Source organism: Tursiops truncatus, chromosome 21 (assembly GCF_011762595.2).
Source record: "Tursiops truncatus isolate mTurTru1 chromosome 21, mTurTru1.mat.Y, whole genome shotgun sequence".
Classification (NCBI taxonomy): Eukaryota; Metazoa; Chordata; class Mammalia; order Artiodactyla; family Delphinidae; genus Tursiops; species Tursiops truncatus.
The window spans coordinates 4,009,868-4,031,591 of NC_047054.1; the positions used below are offsets into that span (position 1 = coordinate 4,009,868).

Consider the following 21,724-nt stretch of genomic DNA (forward strand, 5'->3'; position numbering starts at 1 on the left):
TAAGAGATAAAACATAGATCATGAAACATTTCAAGATGTAGAGAAACCACAAAAATTGTATACTTGCAAAGGAAATGACAACTTAAATTAAAATTGAAGGAAAATTGTAGTCTGTTAATTTGCAGTGATTTCAAGAAATACAAGCATAAAAGTGTCAGATTCTTGGTATATTAGTACCCATTTTATTTTACCCCTTCAGAGAAAATTAACTGCTCTGAATGAACACACAGAACAACCAAGGGCACACAGTATATTGCTTTGTACACTAGCAATTTATTTCTTAATTTTCCAAAATATTTCTCCCATCAATACTTTGAGTGTCCTAGAGAATATTAAGCTACAGCCCATCCAGTGCTCTTCAAAAGAAAAAAATAAATGAAACAAAAAACAAACAAATACCAGAGAAATTGCACTCTCGAATGAGAAGAACAAGGGTTGTGTTTATTCATTTCACTCTCCTATTCTAGAGGAGACAAGTGGTTTGTTTCTGTCCCCAGAGAAAGCTCTTGGTATGAGCTTTGAAATGTCAAGTATAATTAAGACAAAGTATTCTTTTTAGCCCAACAAAAGAAATACATCTTTCAAAATAACTGTCTCTTGAAGTTAGAGAACACAAACAGTCGATCTCAGTTGAAACAGCTCACTGTGCTAAATCAGTTGTCAGCTTCAGCGTGGCTTCAAGTTGGCATAGCATCTAGCTGGTGCCCCATCACTGCCCAGCATGGCCGGTCCAACCCATGGTACAATCACAGCACATTTATAAAGTTCTGACTATTCAGTCCAAGAGAACCAAGATGCCAACTGCCATAAAATGTAAACAATATGAGTTTGTTTGTGACAGAATCAACTTAAGTTGAAATAGTACATTCAGGAGTAGTTGGAATGAAACGTGTAAGAAAAAAGGAAGACTTAAACACAGTTTAGCGTTTCACTGAAATTTCTGATTTAGCGCTCATGGTACATGCTATATTTTAGACATGTGAGAGTTCATTTCTTCAGAGAACAGCCATACAGCACGCTTATATAGAAAATATACAATCCTTTGTGATTTCATGGATGGTTTCTCCTAACAGAATGTATATTAATGTAACACAAAAATATGTGTAAACCTTACTGTAGGAGAGTTTTTCAAGGAATACACTTATACTCAATGCCTGGCTGGATACAAATATGTTATCAGAAAAAAAATTTTTTTAATTTATTAAAATTTCCTATCCATATTTTTTCAAATGGAAAAGAAACCAGTGTGATTTTTATGAATAAATAATTTTTATTTTCATTATTTTTTCTTGTGAACAGCTAAGAAGAAGCTCCAACATGCAGTTGACAGACCATGCTCTTAGATTAAGGGATACTTTCGTTCCCAGACAGATATGCCACTAACAGACTGTATGATCTCAGCCCATGGTAAGTGACCTCATCATCATAATTATTACTTTATTAGGTGCTGTGGGCTTTATGATTAAAGCCAGTTTTCATTCAATGTATAATAATTCCTATCTATACTTCTGTCAAATGGGTGTTCTTGAAGTTTCAAACCTGGAAGATATTTTTGAAACTTGGAAGGACCTTTTATTGAAGGGATGCATATAGCTGGCCTAATTTCAGCTTCATTTTGCAGTTTTGAGAACTCCATGACTTTTCTCATACTCTTGCTTCTGCTCTACCTGGCATTCTCTAATTTTCTCTTCCTGGACATGTTTATCTGTTCTTCAAGACAAGTCAGTTGTGACCTCATAAGTAGAGTGTTCCCTAATACTTGAAGGCACTTTAATAACCCCTTTTACTTTGTTTTCAAGACATACTACTGTTGTATTTGTTCTAGTCCTTATTGCATTGATTATGGTAGGTTAAATATGTACCTATACTCTAAGCTAATTATCAGTTTTTCAAGGGCAGAGGATATATCTTATTAATTTTTAAATCATTAGTTCCTGATAACAAGTAAGAATTGATAAAGTACCTGACATAAATATAATTCAGTTTAAATGCCACGCTCACCATTTTAATCAGTCCGTATTAGCATAAGTGTAAAAGTTGTAGAAGATAATTCACATTGCATTTAGGACCCTGTTTATATGTCTTCAAGACTCATGTCCACATCTCATGGGGAAACAATGTGAGCAGGACAGATTAGACGATAGGTGCAGAAATAATGTCAAGAATACGAATGATTTGGGAGAACTATATTTTACCAAAAATACAATATATTCTAAATTTGAGCCCCTTCTTGACAGAGCAATGCATAGAAAGACTTCTTCTTAGACACCCCCAAAATTCACCAGGCTTCTTGTAATAATTTTGAGCTTTTTAGACAACTAGAAGGCATGAAAATAAGCCCAAAAATCAGTCAAGAGAAAGGAAAGTCTTCATTTTTTTAACAGAAAAACTGAACCTCAAGGAGATCTCACATCCCCTTTTACCCGTCGCTCATCTTCTCAAGTCTGTATCTGTACACAGAGTGTTAAATCACTTAAGAGCCATGAATGGATGGTACGCATTCTAACTGACCCATCAGTTAATCATTTATTGGGCCATATATATGCCAGAGTATGTTATTTGTACGTTTTGCCTTATTTCATCTTCATAACAATTTTAGGAACTGTATTTATGGATGGTAAAATTGACGCTTATAGAATTTTCTCAAGTCTGTACAATTTGAAAGCCTGTGTTCTAAAAACTCCTCTGAACTCCTTTCTTAAAGGACAGCTCTTGATGACTCTTCCTCATTAATGATTGTTGTGCTAAAAATATGGTTTTTGCCAGTGTGTTAAAAAATTTCCATCTGCTTTCAAAACATATTTATAAGTATAGATTATTAAAAAGTGGTTAAATTTTGCAATGGAAGTAGCATGTTGATCTATAATATCAGGAAGAGAGACTCAGCTAAAATGAATAATGCCAGAATATTTCAAAAATAAGATAACTCATGCACGTTAAAATATGCTCAGTGAAAGGATAATCTGATCAGGTGTGTCTTCTCCCCCTTGGCCTTGCATGTGACCATAATTCCATATGTTCAGGACCATGTTAGGAGGCTGGCTCCCGGCTCAACCTCTTTACGTAATTTTTCCTGCTGACCATTGGCCAGAGGCTTTATCTGACAGGCCTCAGGGTCACGGTGCTCCTCCCACACCAGACGCCCGGCCCAGTCTTTGCAATGCAGTCTCTGAAGGGAGTTGCCGTCAAGGACCCGGGCCCTCCTCAGGTATCTACATTCCTAGCCCTGATGCCTTCATTCCCGGTCATTTGTGTGAGGCCTGGGGCAGCGGTCTTCTTCTTTAGGCATGCTGACAGCTCCTCGTGGGAAGGAGGAGAAGTCCTTACAGACACTTTTCCCCACCCTGACCCTGTACCCTCCACCTCTCCACCGCTAGCCCTTCCCCCTGATGCTGTCCTCCACCCCAGGCTTGTTCAACTGCGGAGCCTCTGGGTCAGGGCTCCCTCAGCAGTGAGATGACCCCGACATGTGCACACCTGCCTGACCCTCCAAGAGTAAGCCTTCCCATGAGGAAAATAGGACAGGGGGCCGGGTTCCGTGTTAGCCTCCTGCCTCCCGCTGCAGTGACTAAAGGCTTGACTCCTTCATTATTGGCTTGTTGCTCTAATGGGCAACTCTGATGCCTGGCTGCCTGGTTCCTGCTTTCCCTGCTCAGCTGAGCTCCTAACACCACATAGTAAGGAGCCTGAGGTTTTTCTTTTTTGATGTCTCACCACTGACAGCTTTTCAGCATCACTCCTCTCCATCCTCTGCCTCACATCTTGTCCAGCTGATGAGAAACCCGGACGGTGACTCCTTCACTCCAGCGAGAGATTCAGAGCGCTCAGACCTTACTCTGTGTGCCTGTGTGCGACAGCCTTCATCCCAGCCCTGCCTGCTAACCACAGTTAAACCCCTTTCCTTGCTTTTTCCATCTTAGGACTTTTTTAGGGAGGTTGCCCTGCACTCTCCAGGAAGTCTCGTTATGTAAATGATAGCATTATTCACAGTCTTTTATGTACGTATGATTATCAGTCTTACTGTCTAAACCAAAGTTTGGGTAGGGGTGCATCCTCTTTTTGAAGAGTGGCTGCCACAGACTATACTAGGAAGAATAAGTGATGAAACCAGTTACCATCACTAGGTTCAGTCTAGAGATTCAGGGCCTTGTTTCCAGAGACGGTTGCACCGTAGGTGAGACGCGAAGAATGGAGTGGGATTACCCAGGTCACGTGGCCAGAATGTTCTTGGTGAAATAAGTATATTGGAAAAAGCACAGAGACAAGAGAGTTCATGATCCAGAGACATTTGAAACAGACTCTGAAAGTAAAACAAAGGGAATTGTTGAATTTTGTGAAGTGTATGAGTGTGTTGAGGATAAAAAGACAAAACCCAGAGTCCTGGCTTGGATAACTTGCTGATAACTTGGTTCATGTGTATGAGATGCGAAATACTTCGGATTATTTGATGTAAGATATTTGTGGGGCATAGAGTTAGATTGTCTAATATACAGCTGAGTGAATCAGACACTCCGGGGAGAGAGCTGGGCTGGAGACTCAAGGCTGTGTGAAATATAAGTAGTAATTTATGTCGTAAGAAGGAAAGGGTGTTGAGAGAGTGCACGAACAGTAAATACACTGGAGGGTCAGAATGGTTAGAAGAGGTTAAGTAATTTGACCTCAGGTAAGCTGAGAAGTTTGTTATGGACCAAATTGTGTTCTCACCGAATTCCTGTGTTGAAGCCCTTACCCGCAGTAAGAGAGCCGGGGCCTTCGGGGAGGTCATTAAGGTTAAATGAAGTCCTAAGGATGGAACCCTAATCCAGTGGGACTGATGTCCTTACAAGGAGACAAGGCACCCAGCGCTCTCTGTGTCGGCCCCAGGGAAGGGCCATGCTAGGACTGGGCGGGAAGGCAGCCATGTGCGAGCCAGAGAAAAACCGAGCTCCTGGCACCTCAGTCTCCACCTTCCCTTCCAGAACTGAGAGAAAAGAAATGTCTGTTGTTTACGCCACCAAGCCCGTGATGCTCTCCTATGATAGCCCAAGCAGACTAATTCAGATGTGACCAGTTCTGGAGCGTGTGGGGAGGATCTTGAGAAGAAGAACTGCATACCATAGAAAATTCATGTAAACTAAGAATCAAAAGGTCCAGTTGCTTCAGAAAGAAGTATTTCTATTTACTCTGTAACCTAGGTCGAAGTAGTTGCAGGGCTGGAAGTGGAAGTCAGATTACAAGGGGAAGAGGAGTGAACAGGATGTTTGTTATGACAAAAAGGGAAGGCGCTATGGGACAGAGATAGAAATAAGGCTTGAGGCGATGGGAGAGAAAGTTGATGGAAGGCTCCTGTTGACTGTGATTGACTGGGTCATGTTTAAATGCTAATGAGAAGAGCCCCCCAGAAAGGAAAATGCTGATAATATATGTGAGAAAATGCCTCATCAACAAAAGAGCCTCCGATGAGGAAACATCTGCGTTGGTTTTATACGGCTCTGGAGATGGACCCAGCTTCAGCTCCTATGACGTCAGAAAGCTGACCCTGAGAGTCTGGGTTCCAGCGTGAGATGTGAGTGATTTGCAGGGATGATCCGAAAACTGAGTGCCCTTTAGCGTTTACTCTTTCGTCTGGTACCTGAAAGTACATAGTAAAGTATTCCATAGTGCCACTTAAACGTTATCATTATTTCCTCATAACTTAAAACTGTTCCAGATAAGAAGAGATCTAAATGCAAGTTCCACATCTCGGGAGCAGAGATTGTCTATTTGTGAGTACATTGAAAATAGATGCGTCTCAGAGCCTTCAGGTCAGGTAGCTATTGCCTTATTATAGATTGCCCCCAAATTTGTTACTTCCCCCTACAACCATCATTTATTCTGTACAAAATCTGCAATTTGGGCAGAGCTTGGTGGGGACAGCTACCTCTTCCCCAAGTGGCACCGGCTAGGTTGGCTCAACTCTGAACTGGAAACTCCACTCTTAAGAGAGCTGGTTCACATGACGGATAGGGTGATGATGACTGACAGGTGGCAGCTAAGGGAGGCAGGGGGGCAGCGTCCCTGGAGTCCCTCCACCCTCCACACAGGCATCTGCGCGACCCGCTTGAGCGCCCTTAGGAATGGTGCCGAGGAATCAAGAATGAACGGCTCACGAATGACTTCACTGGAATCTGCCAGTTTATTAAGGGTTGATCCTGTACACCGTAAAGTGTAATTTCCACTGTATTCTGTTGGCCAAACAGTCAGGGTCCATATCCAAGGCGGGCTGACATAGACCTCACCTTTCAATGAGAGGAGCGTCAAAGAATTTTCCAGACGTGTTTCACAATGGGCACAAACCACAAACGCTTAAATCACTTGCCATTTTAACCCTTTGTTATTGAAAAGATAACATTAGAAAAAACAATATTTTCAAAACAGCAGTTAGAGTAAATGTTAACCAGAAAGGAGAAATATATATTTACTATTAAAATATAGCATCCATGTGTATTTGTGAGTAAATATCAGTTATTTGCAGCTGAGCAAATATTTCGTAATAGTCTTGACATCTAAGAACACCTTCTATAATTCAACTGCTACATTTGTTAATTATTTTCACTAGAAATTCATAGAACTTCATACTACCCTCTTGGAAGGACTTTAGCACCATGGTTAAGAGTTTAGTTTCTGAAGCCAAAAGGCTGAATTTACCACTCCTTTTTCCTAACTTACTACTAATTTTCTAACTCCTCTATTTCTCAGCTTACCTACAGGGAAAAAGAGGTTAGGAAGACCACCTACCCAAAAAAGACTCTTTTGCAAAGGTAATGAGAAAATGCTTCTAAAGCATTTACTTTGGTGATTAGCAAATAGTGAGCACTCCACAAGTCTTAGTGTTTTTACTGGGAGGGTCTGGTTTAAAATGGATTAAGTTCAGATGTCCTTGTTGCAGCATTGTCATTTAGATAATTTGAAAGATGATCAAAAAAGATAAAAACTCATGAACTATTAAAAAGTTTCACTGGAAACCTATATAATGTCAGATTTTTTAGAGAGTGCTGCACACTATAATACAGATGAACTTAATTTATACTACACGTTATGAAAAATAATTTTCCCTCTACTCTTCTAGGGCTCGGCTGAGACACCACCCTTCCCCATTGTAATAAAAGATTAACAGGAGAAAAACAAACAGAAGTTTAATAACATGTATACCTCCTGTGTTCATGGGAGAGACCCAGGAAAGTGAGTAACTCCCCAAAATGACCCAAGCCACCACCTTAAATACTGTGTCCACTTCAACCAAAGAAGGTGTTGGGACATGGGGAAGCCAGCTGTGGGCCGCGGTCAGGAAGAGCACAGTGAATAAGAGTAAGGTTATTACGCAGATTTAGGGCATTGTCTTCTCCATTGATAAGAGTTTCTGGAGATTTGGTCATCCTCTTCGTGGTAACCAAGAGGGAGACACCCTTTCGAATGGAGATTCCCCATATACCTGTAAATGTCTCTTACAAAAGGGTAACTTCTACTCAGTTTTCAGAGCTTTTCCTAGGTCTGCTGCTTCTTAAAAGTAATCAGCCTATAATAATCCTTATGCCAAGGAGGTATATTTTGGGGTGGCAAATTCTGCCCTCCTTCAGTACACACACACTGTTTAGTCAATGGCTCATGTAGGCTTTATTTCTTACAAAAGACACTTCCTGAAAAGAGGTTAAAGGCTCTTTGTTCCTACTTTAGTAGTTTCCAATCCTCCGTGTAGAGACCCATGGTTGGTATCAGTCAGAAACCAAAGCCCTGGTCTTTGTTATAACTAGAGCACTGCCCCAAACTCTCCACTTTTCTGCATTCCCTCAGATATTGGACAGCCCGTAAATTAAAAATCTAGTGGATGGGAAATGAGCATGTGGAGGTAGAGAAGGAAATGGCAAGGATTGTGAGGACTTAATAGCATTCTGGGAAGTGCAGAACTGATTCCAAGTAAAAGAGGGAAGGTTGCAGTGGAGGTGGCTACCATAATTACAGTTCATACAGGAATTAATATTTAACTATTTATATATTTAAAATATGTGAAAAGTAGGCCATGAAGGAAAGACTACATCTCTTAAGTTGGAGTAACAGTAGCACACATAGTTCTCTAAGTAGGTGAGACCTTGATAGAAGCTGTGTACTTTATACAACTCAGAATTTACCGAACTGAGGAAGGATTTGGGCCACCCCCCAAGTGTACTGTGTAGACAAGGCTATGAGATAATAAATCTTTGAGAGGAATCTTAGCTGGTCAAGGTAAAAATTTAAAGAAAAAATAAAATAATAGTGTTATTGGTAAATACAAGACAGAACCAGATAAAGAAGTATTATATGACTCCTCAGAAACAAAATCTATTCCTAGAAATTATCTGTCTCAGAGTCCAGGAGACAGTTTCAACGTATTTGTCATTTTTAATGTTATGCTAGATGACATGGCCTCTACTGTAAGAGCCCCAAGATCCTCCTGAGAAAACCAAGTGGAGTTGAAAATTCAGCAGGATCCAATTAAAATTTAACAGAACATGAAGAAAAAGTAATTTCTTTAAATTAAGAGAAATAAATGATCTATGGCAGGACTTCAGAAGAATTTAAGTCTAATGTCAGAATACATTTCTATAGTAGAAGTGGTAAAAGGCAGACTTTATACTGTGGAAATCAAATTTCAAAGCTCAGTCTTGATGACAGCCTGAGCTGACACGTGCAGTCCCCCTCTCAGTACACAGTGACACATGTACATGGTCAGGCTTCAAAAGGAATGGGAAATTCTCTCCTGGAATAGAAAGAAAGAGAGAAATCAAAGCCATTAAGTGTGAACTGATGCCACATCAGTTAGTGATGGGGCTTGTATGTGCTTTGGGGCTGGTAACTGGAAGAATGCACCCTGGCTCCAGAAAAGACTGGAGACACAGCAGGAACTGTAGGAGCTGGACGTGAACTCCCCGCAGGGCTCCTGGAGCCTTGAAGTACCACCAGGTATGTGAACCAGGGCCGGATTTGGCTATTCCTCCCAGAATGGCAGATGAGGCGATTTGGTCCCATCTTTCTGCTGATGTCATTTAGAAGAGTTGAAAAATATTATAAAACATTTTTTTTGAAGAGACTCAAGAGCTAACCAGGAAGTGAAGAATTGTGATATCAAGGTCCAGAGGGGGTTAACTCACAGGTATGACATGGTATTTGTGACCATTTCTTCCCTAGGCACATCTGTTGATTTCAACAAGTAGCTTAGAGGAAGTAAGAGTAAATCTGAGAAGGATAGTGGATTTTTCTTTTAGAAAAAAGAAGAGGAAGTTTAAACGTGGATTAGGCTATTATATGCATAGGTGGTTCAGAGAATAGATAATGCAATCAATTTGTAACAAGTTGAGTTTGATGTGTATTATGTGTAGAGTTTGATCTGTATTTTCAAATTATCCAGGCTATCTATTAGGTGTTATTTATCCATTTGGTTAATTTGTCAGTGAATAAATGAAGAAAAAATGGAAAATGAATGGGGAAAAAAAAAAATAGACATACCCAAATCAGAAGAATGGCTTTTGGAAACCTAATACATATGAAAGAGCTCACTTGCCAGTATTTTTCAGCTCTTCATAGATTAATGGGCATTATGTTAAAATAGTTTTTGTATGCTGATTTAGCTTAGTATTATAAAACAGAGGACCTGTTAAAAACTACTGACTTTTATATTTGGTTTACATTCTGAAATCTATTAATTTACTCCCTTAATGTTTTATCTATTGAAAAATACACAAATGTATTCCGTATAACACCGATACTTATTTTCCTAAAGAAATTGATATGCAACACGGCATGAGCACGTCTCTTTCTCTTTTTCTTCCTCTACACGTGAATGCACATGCACGCACACACACACACACACATACACACACAACTCAATCAGGATTATAGACCTACTGAGCAGATGGCCTTTGGCTTGGAGAAAATTGGATCCTGGGATATCTTTCTGAATTTATCTTCGATTCAAATTGTCTTTAGCATGCACAAGTCATTAAAGCACTAGTCTGGGTCTGAAGAGGTTTTCCTTCAATATTTTATAGGTAGGATTTTGATCTATGATTTATCAGTCAATGGACAGCACTAAGGACAGAGAGGATTTTTTCTTTCCATTAGGAATCAATTCTTCTGGTAGATAGATTTTTATTTCCATCCTTATTCCGCTCACTGAAAAAAATCTGCTTCGGGATATGTCTGTCAATTTGAGTGACCAGGCACATAAGTGGTATAAAACACAGGAATTTTTAAGCTGTGAGAAGGACTGCAGTGTTGCAAAATACATAAAAAATGAATAAATAAAAACTACCAAGCATCTTTTATGATTTGTAGGTTCTTTTGAATGCAGGAAATATTAAAGAGGAATGCATTTTATTTATGTAAAGGTCACCATTAGGTTTTATTTTTACATATATCTTCCCAGCTCATGGATAGAATAAAAAACTTTGTGGACAAATGTGATTATATATTTCAGGGAGATCTGTAGTTCATCTTCACAGCATTTTGTTTAGTTTCATCTATTTTGTTATAGTTTGTGATTTATTGCATGTCATGCCAGTCAGTATATTTTCCATTCCTCAGAAATATGTGACTGAATTGCAAGTAAATTTTTCAGTCAGTTACATTGGCTTGAAAAGTAAATATTATGGAAAAGAAACTATCAAATTTTATAAGGAGATATATCTTGCTACTATTTATTTCTGCATGCAAGGCTGACTGCAAAAAGCTGTCAGGCACAGAGAGCTGGGTGGCAGCTGCTAGACTTCAGGTGCATATCAAATAATTTGGAAATGGTTTTCTTAGAGTAATGTTCTCTTCTCCTAAGAAACCATGGGTTGGGACTTCCCTGGGGGCGCAGTGGTTAAGAATCCACCTGCCAATGCAGGGGACATGGGTTCGAGCCCTGGTCCGGGAAGATCCCACATGCCTCGGAGCAACTAAGCCCGCGAGCCACAACTACTGAGCCCACGCGCCTAGAGCCCGTGCTCCGCAACAAGAGAGGCCACCGTAGTGAGAAGCCCGCGCACCTCAACAAAGAGCAGCCCCTGCTCGCTGCAACTAGAGAAAGCCTGCGCACAGCAACGAAGACCCAACACAGCCCAAAATAAATAAATAAATAAATTTATAATAAGAAGAAAAAGAAAGCATGAGTTTTAGGAGATCTTTAGTCTTTCAAACTGCTTCCCTGAAAAGTTGCTAGGTTTTCATGAAGGTTCTATTATGACAGTGAATTACAGTTAAAACAGAGCTCTACCACCGGTGTGAGGAGATACTGCAATTAGTAGACTTTTATCAGGTTCTTCCTATTGATTAAATAAAGCATTTCAGGGTCTTTATTCATGTGATGCATGAATATGCTGCTACTAAAACTCTAACAAATATAGCACTTATTTATATTTATCAGAATTATAGAGATGCCTCTACGTAGTTCATGTAGAGGAAATATCTTTAAAAATATGGTTCATTCTGGTCCTAGGACTTTAGCCCCCTGCCCCCCGTCATGATCTTCTTAAAACAGAGGTTTTTGCTTCTATCCTGTACTACACTCTTCATATGACTGTTTCTTTTGGAATCTAAGCTACTTGGAAGTATACATTTCACCATTTATTATTAGGATCACTAATTTGCATATACCCACATATTTGCTGAATATCTTTAACCAAAACTCCACTATAGCTTTCAGAATGCTTTTACCAGGTGCAGAGCATAGCATGTTATCACTCTACTTTCCTCCCTAGGATACCAAGTAGAATAGTAAAATGGCGTATTGTTTCCCCTCTCTTTAAACTGCCACTTTGTGGCAAATACCCATGTCCAGGTTTACATGTGGTACACATGGGTGTGTGTGTTTGTATTAGAGTGAGAAATACTAATATTTAATGTGTGTGAATGGATGGCTGTCTGTTTTCCCCAGGAAATACTAGTTGGCTCAAGTTGAAGAAACACTGCTCATCACATCCTAAGATAGAGGCAGAATAAAAGTGTTAGGCACAGGAGATACCACTTAAAAATTTAGGATATTTTTTTGGTTTCTAGAGGGATACTATTCTCAAGTAACCATGGGGGTTTGGCTCAGCTGGGGTTATCTATTTTGAAAAAAATGATGATGGGTAGAAAAACAACTAGGAAAATAGGAGCATAAACTATGGATAAAATATAAGATGGAATGATGACATTCAGCCTCATTATGGAAGGATAATGGAAGTCATTAAAAGTATCTTAAGATTGACTCGGCATTTACTTTAGATATTTTTAACTTCTTACTGGTGAACAATCTGTAGTGTGAAATATGTCTATTATGAATTAACAAAACCTTGTATTGAGGATACACACCCACACACAACTGGGTTATGAACTAGTTGTGTTGGAAGACAGGGGGTCACTGCAGGTTAAGGAGGCTATATTTCTGAGATAGAAACTATATAAGAGTTACACTCCTTCCAAAAACGGCACATGTCATTAATCTTTCAGTCATGTAATCATGTAAATGTGCCCCATTGCCGTCAAAACAAAATCTAAATGTCATAATCTGATCCCATCTCCATTTACATTCTAACCTCTCACCATGCCTATTTTCCCAATGTAATTTAGGTCATACACCTGCTTGCAAAACACAGTACGTGCACATCTTTTGGATTTCTTGTCTTTTCACCTGCTGCCCTTTTGACTTGCACTGCATTTACTCTTGCCCCATTTCTTTTATGATCCTATTAAATTATGGTTTAGCTGACATTGCCTTCTGAAAGCCTTCCTCAAATACCAGCTGTAACTGGGTTATGCGTTTTGTGCGCGGCCATAGTTATGTACGCATGCTTGTTTCATAGAGTCTGACACTCCAGTAGTTACTTTAAGTCCATCCTTATGACTTTATGATTCCTGAAGACAAAGAAAGCTTTTATCCATCTATGTTTCTTTAGCAACCATCCTGGTGCCTAGGCCATGGTGGAAGCTAATCCCTTGATGAAAGGAGGAAGGGAAGGAGAAGGGAGGAAAAGAAAGAGGGAGAGGTAGGAAGGAAGTAATGAAAATAATGACGTATAGTAAGGGAAAAAAAACAACTTTCTTCCAAGAAGAAACTTAACTTTAGTATGAGAAAAGAATACTAATATTAAGGAAAAAACGCTGGTCTTAAAGTCTGGATATGGGTAAGTGTCTTCATTTCCAACTCTTGTTCGTCATGGGAGCTTAGGCAAGTACTGTCATCTTAATGAGCCTTAGTTTCTCATTCTGGAAAGCTGAAATAACAACGTACATTCATCCTTCTACTCCAGGGTGCAACAGGTGTCACATTTAGTGATATTTGTCTATGTGCTTCATAATTATAAAGTACAGAACAACTACAGGGTCTTATTATTTCAAAACATATCAAAGATTTTTAAATGACTAGATAAATATAAAAAGTTAACTTATACATAGCATATCTGTAAAATTTTTAAAGAACGAGTGATTTTCTAATTAAAAGTAGTCTTAAATGGAAGTCGTAAGTATTCTGTAATTAAATATGCTTTTTTTGTGTTCTTAAGCAAGTACTTTGGGCAATTACAGAACATTTTCCAGGAAGAGTGCTTTAGTACCTAGCTGCTTTTGCTTATACCTACCATATCCCTCCATTTCTTCTCTATTCAGCATTGTTAGTTTATTATCTGGGCTTCCAAACAATTATTTCAAAAATGCATTCATTAATTATAAGATGAAAGCCTTGGCCAGTAGTTTTACCTATAGAGCATTAGCAGGCTTATTTTTCATGTGCAGTTTTTGTATCACAAATCTAGGGTAACTTGAGGCTTTATTTGTGTGGAATATTCTATTCGTTCAAACTCACCATCTCAAATACTTTCTTTTTTTTAATTTCTGGGGCTATCTGGAAGCCTATAAATTCAAAATAAAAAACTAATGTGTGAATTCCCTTAGTACTTCAAGGAAAATTCTTTTTTTTTTTTTTTTTTTTTTTTTTTTTTAGCGGTACACGGGCCTCTCACTGTTGTGGCCTCTCCCGTTGCGGAGCACAGGCTCCGGACGCGCAGGCTCAGCGGCCATGGCTCACGGGCCCAGCCGCTCCGCGGCATGTGGGATCCTCCTGGACCGGGGCACAAACTCATGTCCCCTGCATCGGCAGGCAGACTCTCAACCACTGTGCCACCAGGGAAGCCCCTGGAAAATTCTTTTATACCTCATTTAATCAACAGTGTTCTCAAAAGCTAACAATGTATCTTATTATACTGTCTTATTTGTCATTTTTGCTGCAGTAACAAATGACCAGAATATCTCCAAAGGTTTATTTCTTGCTGTCATTCCATACGAGTTTTGAGTCAGTGGTAGTTCCACATTTCTCTTTCATTTCATGATCTAGACTGGAGAAGCTGCCCCCCATATGGGGTATGGTCTTCTGCTGGAAGAGGAAAAAAAAAGCAAGAGATCCTGAAGCCAGTACACCATGACTCTTAAAGCTAAAGCTCCTTGAAGAACTGGTCTATTGGTCGTTCTGCTCACACATTTATGAGCCAAGTAAGCCAAGTGGCCAAGTTCATGTTCACGGGTAGAGAAGTATATTCCTTCCCCCAGAAGGCATGGTGGTTGTAGAACAACACAGTGATGCATTATCCACTTAAAAGGAAGAGGAAAACAAAGAAAACAATAGTGCAAAGATCAGTGTCTATCGTCTTAGTCACAAACATTCGCTTCTCTTTTTTCCAGGTGCTAAATATTGCCAACCCCTCCCCAAGGAAGATATGACAAAATCCAATGCAGTCATGACAATCAGATTCAAATTTCAAAACGTGTTGATAATCACTATTGCAGGTCCAAACCTGGCTTGTTAAATTTGGGTGGTACGTGAACACACGCACGCACACGCACACACACACACACATACTCGCTCTGCATTCTGATTTCTATCTACTCAATGATAATAGAGGAATAAGGGTCAGATACCCACAATTAACAGTGTTACTCAGAAATGGGACAAATGAGTGGCATATGGTGATCAGTGGCCCATAGTAATTCTGGAATTCTGTTGGCCAGGTTTTTCAAGGAACATAAAATATTTCTTGATTATGACCTAATCTTGCTTCCTGGAAGCTCTCCAATCTGTTCTTCTCAGTGGCTCTCAGCTCTACTTCCTGGACAATTTTTCCTTATTATACAATTAAACTTGGTTATCTCTGAAGAGGGCATTGAAGAGCACACCTTCGTCTGTGCTTGAACAGCTCGCTTACCACTTTCGGAAGCTACACATCTCTACAAAGCTGTTACACACCTCAAATGGTCACAGTCTCGTTTAATTCACGTTGGCGGTTCTTTTGACAGTGCATCCCTCTTTATAACTTTACTTTTCATCTGTTTGATTCCAGTCATTTCCATGTGCAAACCGGCATACTCACAGTGCCTTTTTTTAATTGAATTTTTATTTTATATTGGAGTATCGTTGATTTACAATATTGTGTTAGTTTCGGGTATTGAGCAAAGTGATTCAGTTATACATATACAAATATCCATTCTTTTTCCAATCATTTTCCTGTGTAGGTTCACGGTGTTTTCTGAGGCAGCCCCTGACGCTCTTCTTCTGCCTTGTCTTTATTTAAAGTCACGTTGAGTTTATCAGACTTCACTCTGAAGCCACCCTTGGTATGTTTTCTGAGACATATTTTGTTCAACTGAAATGATTTATCTGTAGCTACCATAATCTATTCAGACTTTTTAAACGAGAGCAAGATGACAATTATAGGTATCCCCTGCTTCTGGAAAGTTTGCCGTAGGCCACTTTGCTTTTACGAAAGACTTGTTTTTTTATATTGGTACCTGTTTTCACTAACAGAAAAATCTGAAGAGGATTTTAGCTTTTACAAAAAAAGGGGAAAAGGGAAGATAGCTTTTCATCTGTGTTTTGCAGTGAGCTGTTCCAGAGACAGTGCACACCCAGAGCAGCCAGCACGGCCCCGGCGCGCTTCTTCCCAGGGAACCACACTTAGCATCTCAGCATCAAGCTGCCAGAGCCTTGAACTGTCCATGAGCATCTGTGCTTTGTCATAGTTTATTCTGTGCATCCATTAGCAAACATGTGTTCTAACGTAATTGCTTCTTCACTTTATACTATTTTGGCTTATGAAAATTTTCATAGGAACTCTCTACTTTCCCATGGGAAGGTGAATCTGTGTCTTAATTTGGTCTTTGCTCTGGGTTAATTAGTCTTAACTGGTTAGAGTACTTCCAAGTTTTATCACTTATTGGTAGCCTATTAGAAACAGTTGAGCTTTTCAACCCTGGAAGTCCTTAGTTGTCTACATTGTCTTATTCCTCTTTTACTCCTTGCTAACTAGTGAGTTCTCTTCTGTTTTCATCTTTGTTTTCTTAAATCCAGCCAATAACAAAAGAACGCTTCATAAAGTTGTGTCTTATCCCTTTTGCCAAGAGTCACAAGTTAATTACGTACCTTAAATGGCTTAAATGTTATTGTAGAAAACACTGTTACCAATTTCATTAATACATAAAATTTCATCAATCCACAAAATGAGTTGCCATTTTCCATCCTTCAATTATAGTTTACTTCATGCCCATAGCACAGCCCCAGAGCCAATAGCACATACGTTGTTTTTTCTACGTAGCAGTGCTTCACTTCTTGGACAATTTCTGAACTACTCAGCCTTGCTGTGTTAATAAACCACCCCAAAGTATCAGTGACTGACACCAGCACATATTTATTCCTCTAACGTTGGCTGAAGTTGACAGATCTGCTTATACTCCACTTTTTTCTTCATTTCAGGATGAAAAGGAATTACTCCATATTGTGACATGCTGCCTTGTGGCAGATTAAAAGCAAAAAACAAAACAACAGAGTTGGATAAAACCTACAGTGGCTCTCAATGCTTTTGTTTGGAATTGACATCCTGTCACATCACTCACCAAGAGAAAGCACATGGCCAGGTCCGTGCTTAAGTAAATGCATTCTTCCCACCCCCTGCTGGAAGGCACTGCTGATCCAGGCCACGCAATTGATAAATAATCCTCTTCAGGGAACGAGGTAGTAAATAATTGAGAATAATTATAATCATGATGTCACAAATGGTCTGATACCTGTTTATCCCTCAACGCTCTCTGTAAAAAGCTCATTAATTTCTTACAGTTTTCTGCGCCCAAACTCTATCACACAGTTTAGGTAGTTAGCTTTGTGTTTGTCCTTGACTTCTTCACCTCCTCCCAATTGTATGTCCTTCCAGCTTTCTATGGGCTCAGCTTCGCCTAATTAGTTTAGCCTGGCAACACACCAGGAACCAAATTTACAAAAGTAAATTTCATCTGAAATTGGCTCTCTGCCCTAAGTCTCATATATATAGTATAAGTGAGTTGCAGTCCTTCTGGTGGAAATGAAACCTGCTCTTGAAATCCAGGAGGTTTAGCTAAGGTTCTGATTTCCTGTCTGGCAATTGCCGTCCCTCTCCCTGGAGGGTTGGTCCTATTCTTTTCCCTTGTGGGTGTCTTAGTTTCCGGCATCAACACTACACAAATATATACTGAGATCTCTGTAAAGTCCTTTCCTGAGACCCCTCCAGCTTATCCTCATCTGAATATTTTAGAGAACAGAGACTAAAGTAAGACTAGGTTTTCTATTCCAGTCGAACATTGCAACTTAAACTATGATCAGCCCAATAAAGGCATATTCCCCCTTTACTCTGATCTTCCTGTTATCTCATTTAGCATTTGCTTCAGCCAAAGCTACATAGGTTTTAAACTTTGGCATAAAGCGTACATGTATTTGATTTGAGTCTGACAACCTACTGTTGGTGGAATACTTGATAAAATATTTAGTTTTCAATAAATGACTACAAAAAAATAGCTATCTACATGATAGAAACAGTTTGTTTTCCTTTTACTACCATCATTTTAAAGAACTAATGTTAGCTGATCACTGTTCTGAAAAATTCATAAGGGGACCCCATAGTGGATGAAATACAAAATTGTGGGTATCAATTAGAGCCCTAGTGTTTGTTCTTTTTTCTAAATTAATTAATTTATCTATTTATTTTGGCTGCGTTGGGTCTTCATTGTAGTGCACGGGCTTCTCATTACAGTGGCTTCTCTTGTTGCGGAGCACGGGCTCTAGGCACTCAGGCTTCAGTAGTTGTGGCTCGCGGGCTCAGTAGTTGTGGTTTGCGGGCTCTAGAGCGCAGGCTCAGTAGTTGTGGTGCACGGGCTTAGTTGCTCCGCGGCATGTGGGATCTTCCCGGACCAGGGCTCGAACCCGTGTCCCCTGCACTGGCAGGCGGATTCTTAACCACTGCGCCACCAGGGAAGCACCCACCCCTGTCCAAGTGGTTTCAATAATTATTTGACAACTAACAAGCTATAATTTTGTCAAAGCACAAATTGTATGTTTGTAAGTTATAGAGCTGGTGAGAGTGTAATAACCATTCTTGATATTATGTAAATGATGATTTGGCATCTTAAAAATCATAGGCCAACTAAAGGCCAGAATTGCTTACTTATATATCCATATGATCACTGTGTTTTCATAGGCATGCGAAAATCATATTATCAAACCTCCAGGGCTCTCTAGTCACCATAAATACTTCTTATGAATTGGTTGAAAATTTAATTTTCAGGTAAACATGGACATCAAAGAGACACGGGGTTTTTTTTGTCTTTTTTTTTTCTTTTGGCCGTACTGCCTGGCTTGTGGGATTTTAGTTCCCGACCAGGGATCAAACCTGGGCCTCAGGAAGCAGTGAGAGCACAGAGTTCTAACCACTGGACCACCTGGGAATTCCCCGACATGGTTTTGTATAAAGATGTACAGAGGAAACACATGGATCTCAATAGAGGTATTATTTAGAAATAAAATAAGTAAAATAAAATAACTATTTCCACACTTAAAATTTGGAGAACTGCAAATATTTGAAGTGTACTTTCCTCACAAAACCTTAGCGTCTTTTGAATGTTAATTGAATCAGTTCTCACCACAGTACTAGAAGTTTAAAAGACTCTGGTCAACAAAGGAACACACAACGGCAATAAAAAAGTCTCTAAAGGTAGCTGTGAGGCAATTTGCATGGCATTATTCAGGAGGTTTATGTATGTTTAGTTCTCTACCAAAAGTCTTAAAGCCAAATATACATTCTTGTAATAGTCAAAAATGCAAAGGATTTGGCCTGAATGCTTTACTCTTGTTATATTTCCAACATTCAAATTGTGTTTGTATGTGTATATACACACACAGAGACATATATATATATACACATATATACACATATACACATATATATGTCTGTGTATATATAGAGAGAAAGTTAAAACTATAATCTATCATTTAGCAAATTTTTAGTTCCTCCAACATGTATTTTATGTGTTCTGGTGGATCCTGAGCCTGCCTTTTTCTCAAACTGCTAAGTCTGAGAGGTTTGGTGATGAAGCCGTGTCTCTTTGTTTTTCTGTGATTTCCATGCTGCTGCACAGATGAAAGGGTCATTGTTTAGATTAGAACCATTTAACCTTGGTGTTAGTAGTTCATGTCTTTTCTCTCCCTCACCTGGGATTTCTTACAGATGAGTCCTTCTTAGTTGCCCCCACGTAACTGATAGATCTCTCCTACAGGACTGGCATAGACTTACGTAATGAAAAGAATAACACTCCACACTTCACCATCAGTGAAGTAAGGTGCTAAAAAGAAATCATAGGTTAACATTTTATCATCTCTGAATATATTTGTTTTAATGTACAGTTGTCATGTTCATCTTACAAAGGGCTGTCATAATTGTCACATAAAGTACAACTTGAGGTGACAGTTCCTGTACAAAAATATTGTCACAGGTGGATCCACCAAGTCCCGAAGACATAGAAACATTGGCCTCACCCAGCCATGCAGCGCTCTTTTCCTCAAGCTGTCTCTGTCTTCTTCCATTATTTCCCCACCAAGCTGCTTGAAAGAGGCTGTGTTTCCACTTCCTCAGCTCCCACTCATATTTTAAATTATTAATCCCCAGTTTCACACTCTGGGATCTCATCAGTGGTCATCTAGGATCTGGTTGATAAGTTGAAAGGCACAGTTCATTGTATCCGACATCTTCTTCTTGGCTTTAACTGAAACGGCCCTCGCATCTGTGCCAGCACCTCAGCTATTTACACACATCTGGACCCGATCTGCACCTCTCTGAACAGGTCCATCTTCTGTCCAGCCAGCACCCAGAGCTCCACCAATGAAAGCACAAAATATTACTGCTCTCTCACAAACCCCCTCTGCCCTCCTGTATTTTCTAAATGGCATGACCATCTACCTACTCTTTAAAACTAGCCATTCTAGGCTCAGTGTCACTCTTTCTCATTCCCTGCAAAAGTTAGCCATCAGTTCAGGTTCAGTTCCTGAGAGCATCTCTCCCCAGTGGCGTCTCCTCACCTGTTACTGCCTGCGTCCTGCACCTCGGCATCTCATTTACATTATTACAATAGCCTCGTCGACATTAGGATCTTCCCACACCTAGCCATCAAATTTACTATTTTAAGAAGCGAAACTGTTTCAGTTTTTAAAAGCTCAAATCCTCTTTCCCACAGGATAAAATCCAAACTCCTCAGCCTTTCACAGTTTGACTCCCATTTCCACCTAAATATCCAGCCACTAACCTTGTAACCCTTCTCCGTTTCTGCCCCATTGAATTGCTTTGAAACTCTCTCCCTTCACACATTTTCTTCTTTTGCACTTTGCTTTTAATGACACTGAACCCTCTTCTTTTATCAAACTTATCTGTCACCCAATTTAGATAGCTGTTCATCAGGCAATATCTTCCATAATCCCCCTGAAAATTTAATTACCTGACATCCCGTCCTCCCATAGTACATCGTTCATGGACATTTCTGCCCTCAGCCAGGATGTGTTGGATTTGATCTGCGGCAGAGAGTTCCCCTGGCTCACTGAAGCTCTGAGTTCTTTGAGGACATAGGAACTGTTGATTCCCATTTGCTTCTTCAGCTCTGAGTACTTCAAATGAGCTGATTAAAATCTTCACTGACTGCACTGCCTTCCAAGCAGTGCCTGAACCCACGTTCTCAGACCTCTGTGGCATAGTCCCCAGTGCATACTTCCCACTCATATCAGCTCAAGATACCTTCTTATTCCTGCCTCTGAGTTTTTACTTATGTTCAAGTTGCTCCTAAGCTGTAGGTCCTCTTCATTATACAGCATAATCTCCTCCTCCTTTGAACAGTCTTATCCAGAGCTGGTAGCTGGCTGGTTATACAGCAGGGCTGTTACATGAATGTAGGCTGGTACCAAACACACACCAGTTAAATATTCTGATAGGCAATCCTATCCGTATCAAATTAGATGTAACTTTCTTAGAACATCTGTGTCTGACCTTACAGTTATTATTTATCATACATGAGTCCTGGAGGTGTGTTGGAGCGAGTTCCTGATGGCTCATGGGAGCCCATTGTTAAATCTTCAGGAATTTGTGTGAAAAAGTTGTTAAATACTGACATTACTTGAAAGTTAAACTATATAAAATTATTATCTTAAAAATAGAAGTAATAAATACTCAAAACTCACTATTTCATAATCAGTTTGCTAGTATACGTTATGAGGTTATTTATGTCTAGTGTGGGAATACTGTGTAACATGCTACCGTGCTTCTCTTCTAAACGTCGCCTTCAGTAACGCTGCACAGCTTGAAATCAGATAATGGAAATATTTATATCACAGCAGTCAGAAAGCTTTACAGATCAGGCCTTGAGTTATTGTTTCAACCAA

At 39.6% G+C, this 21,724-nt stretch overlaps 1 long non-coding RNA gene across 2 annotated transcripts in view; it reads left to right on the forward strand.

Moving 5' to 3' along the window:
- LOC141277521 (uncharacterized) overlaps window positions 1-16,904 on the forward strand; it is a 36,225-nt gene extending 19,321 nt beyond the window's left edge. For both annotated transcript variants that reach the window (XR_012329031.1, XR_012329032.1), the window contains exons 3-6: window positions 1,300-1,407; window positions 6,718-6,779; window positions 7,088-7,200; window positions 16,754-16,904. This is a non-coding gene — a long non-coding RNA (uncharacterized lncRNA). The remainder of the gene's footprint in view (window positions 1-1,299; window positions 1,408-6,717; window positions 6,780-7,087; window positions 7,201-16,753) is intronic.
- The last annotated feature ends 4,820 nt before the right edge of the window (window positions 16,905-21,724 follow it).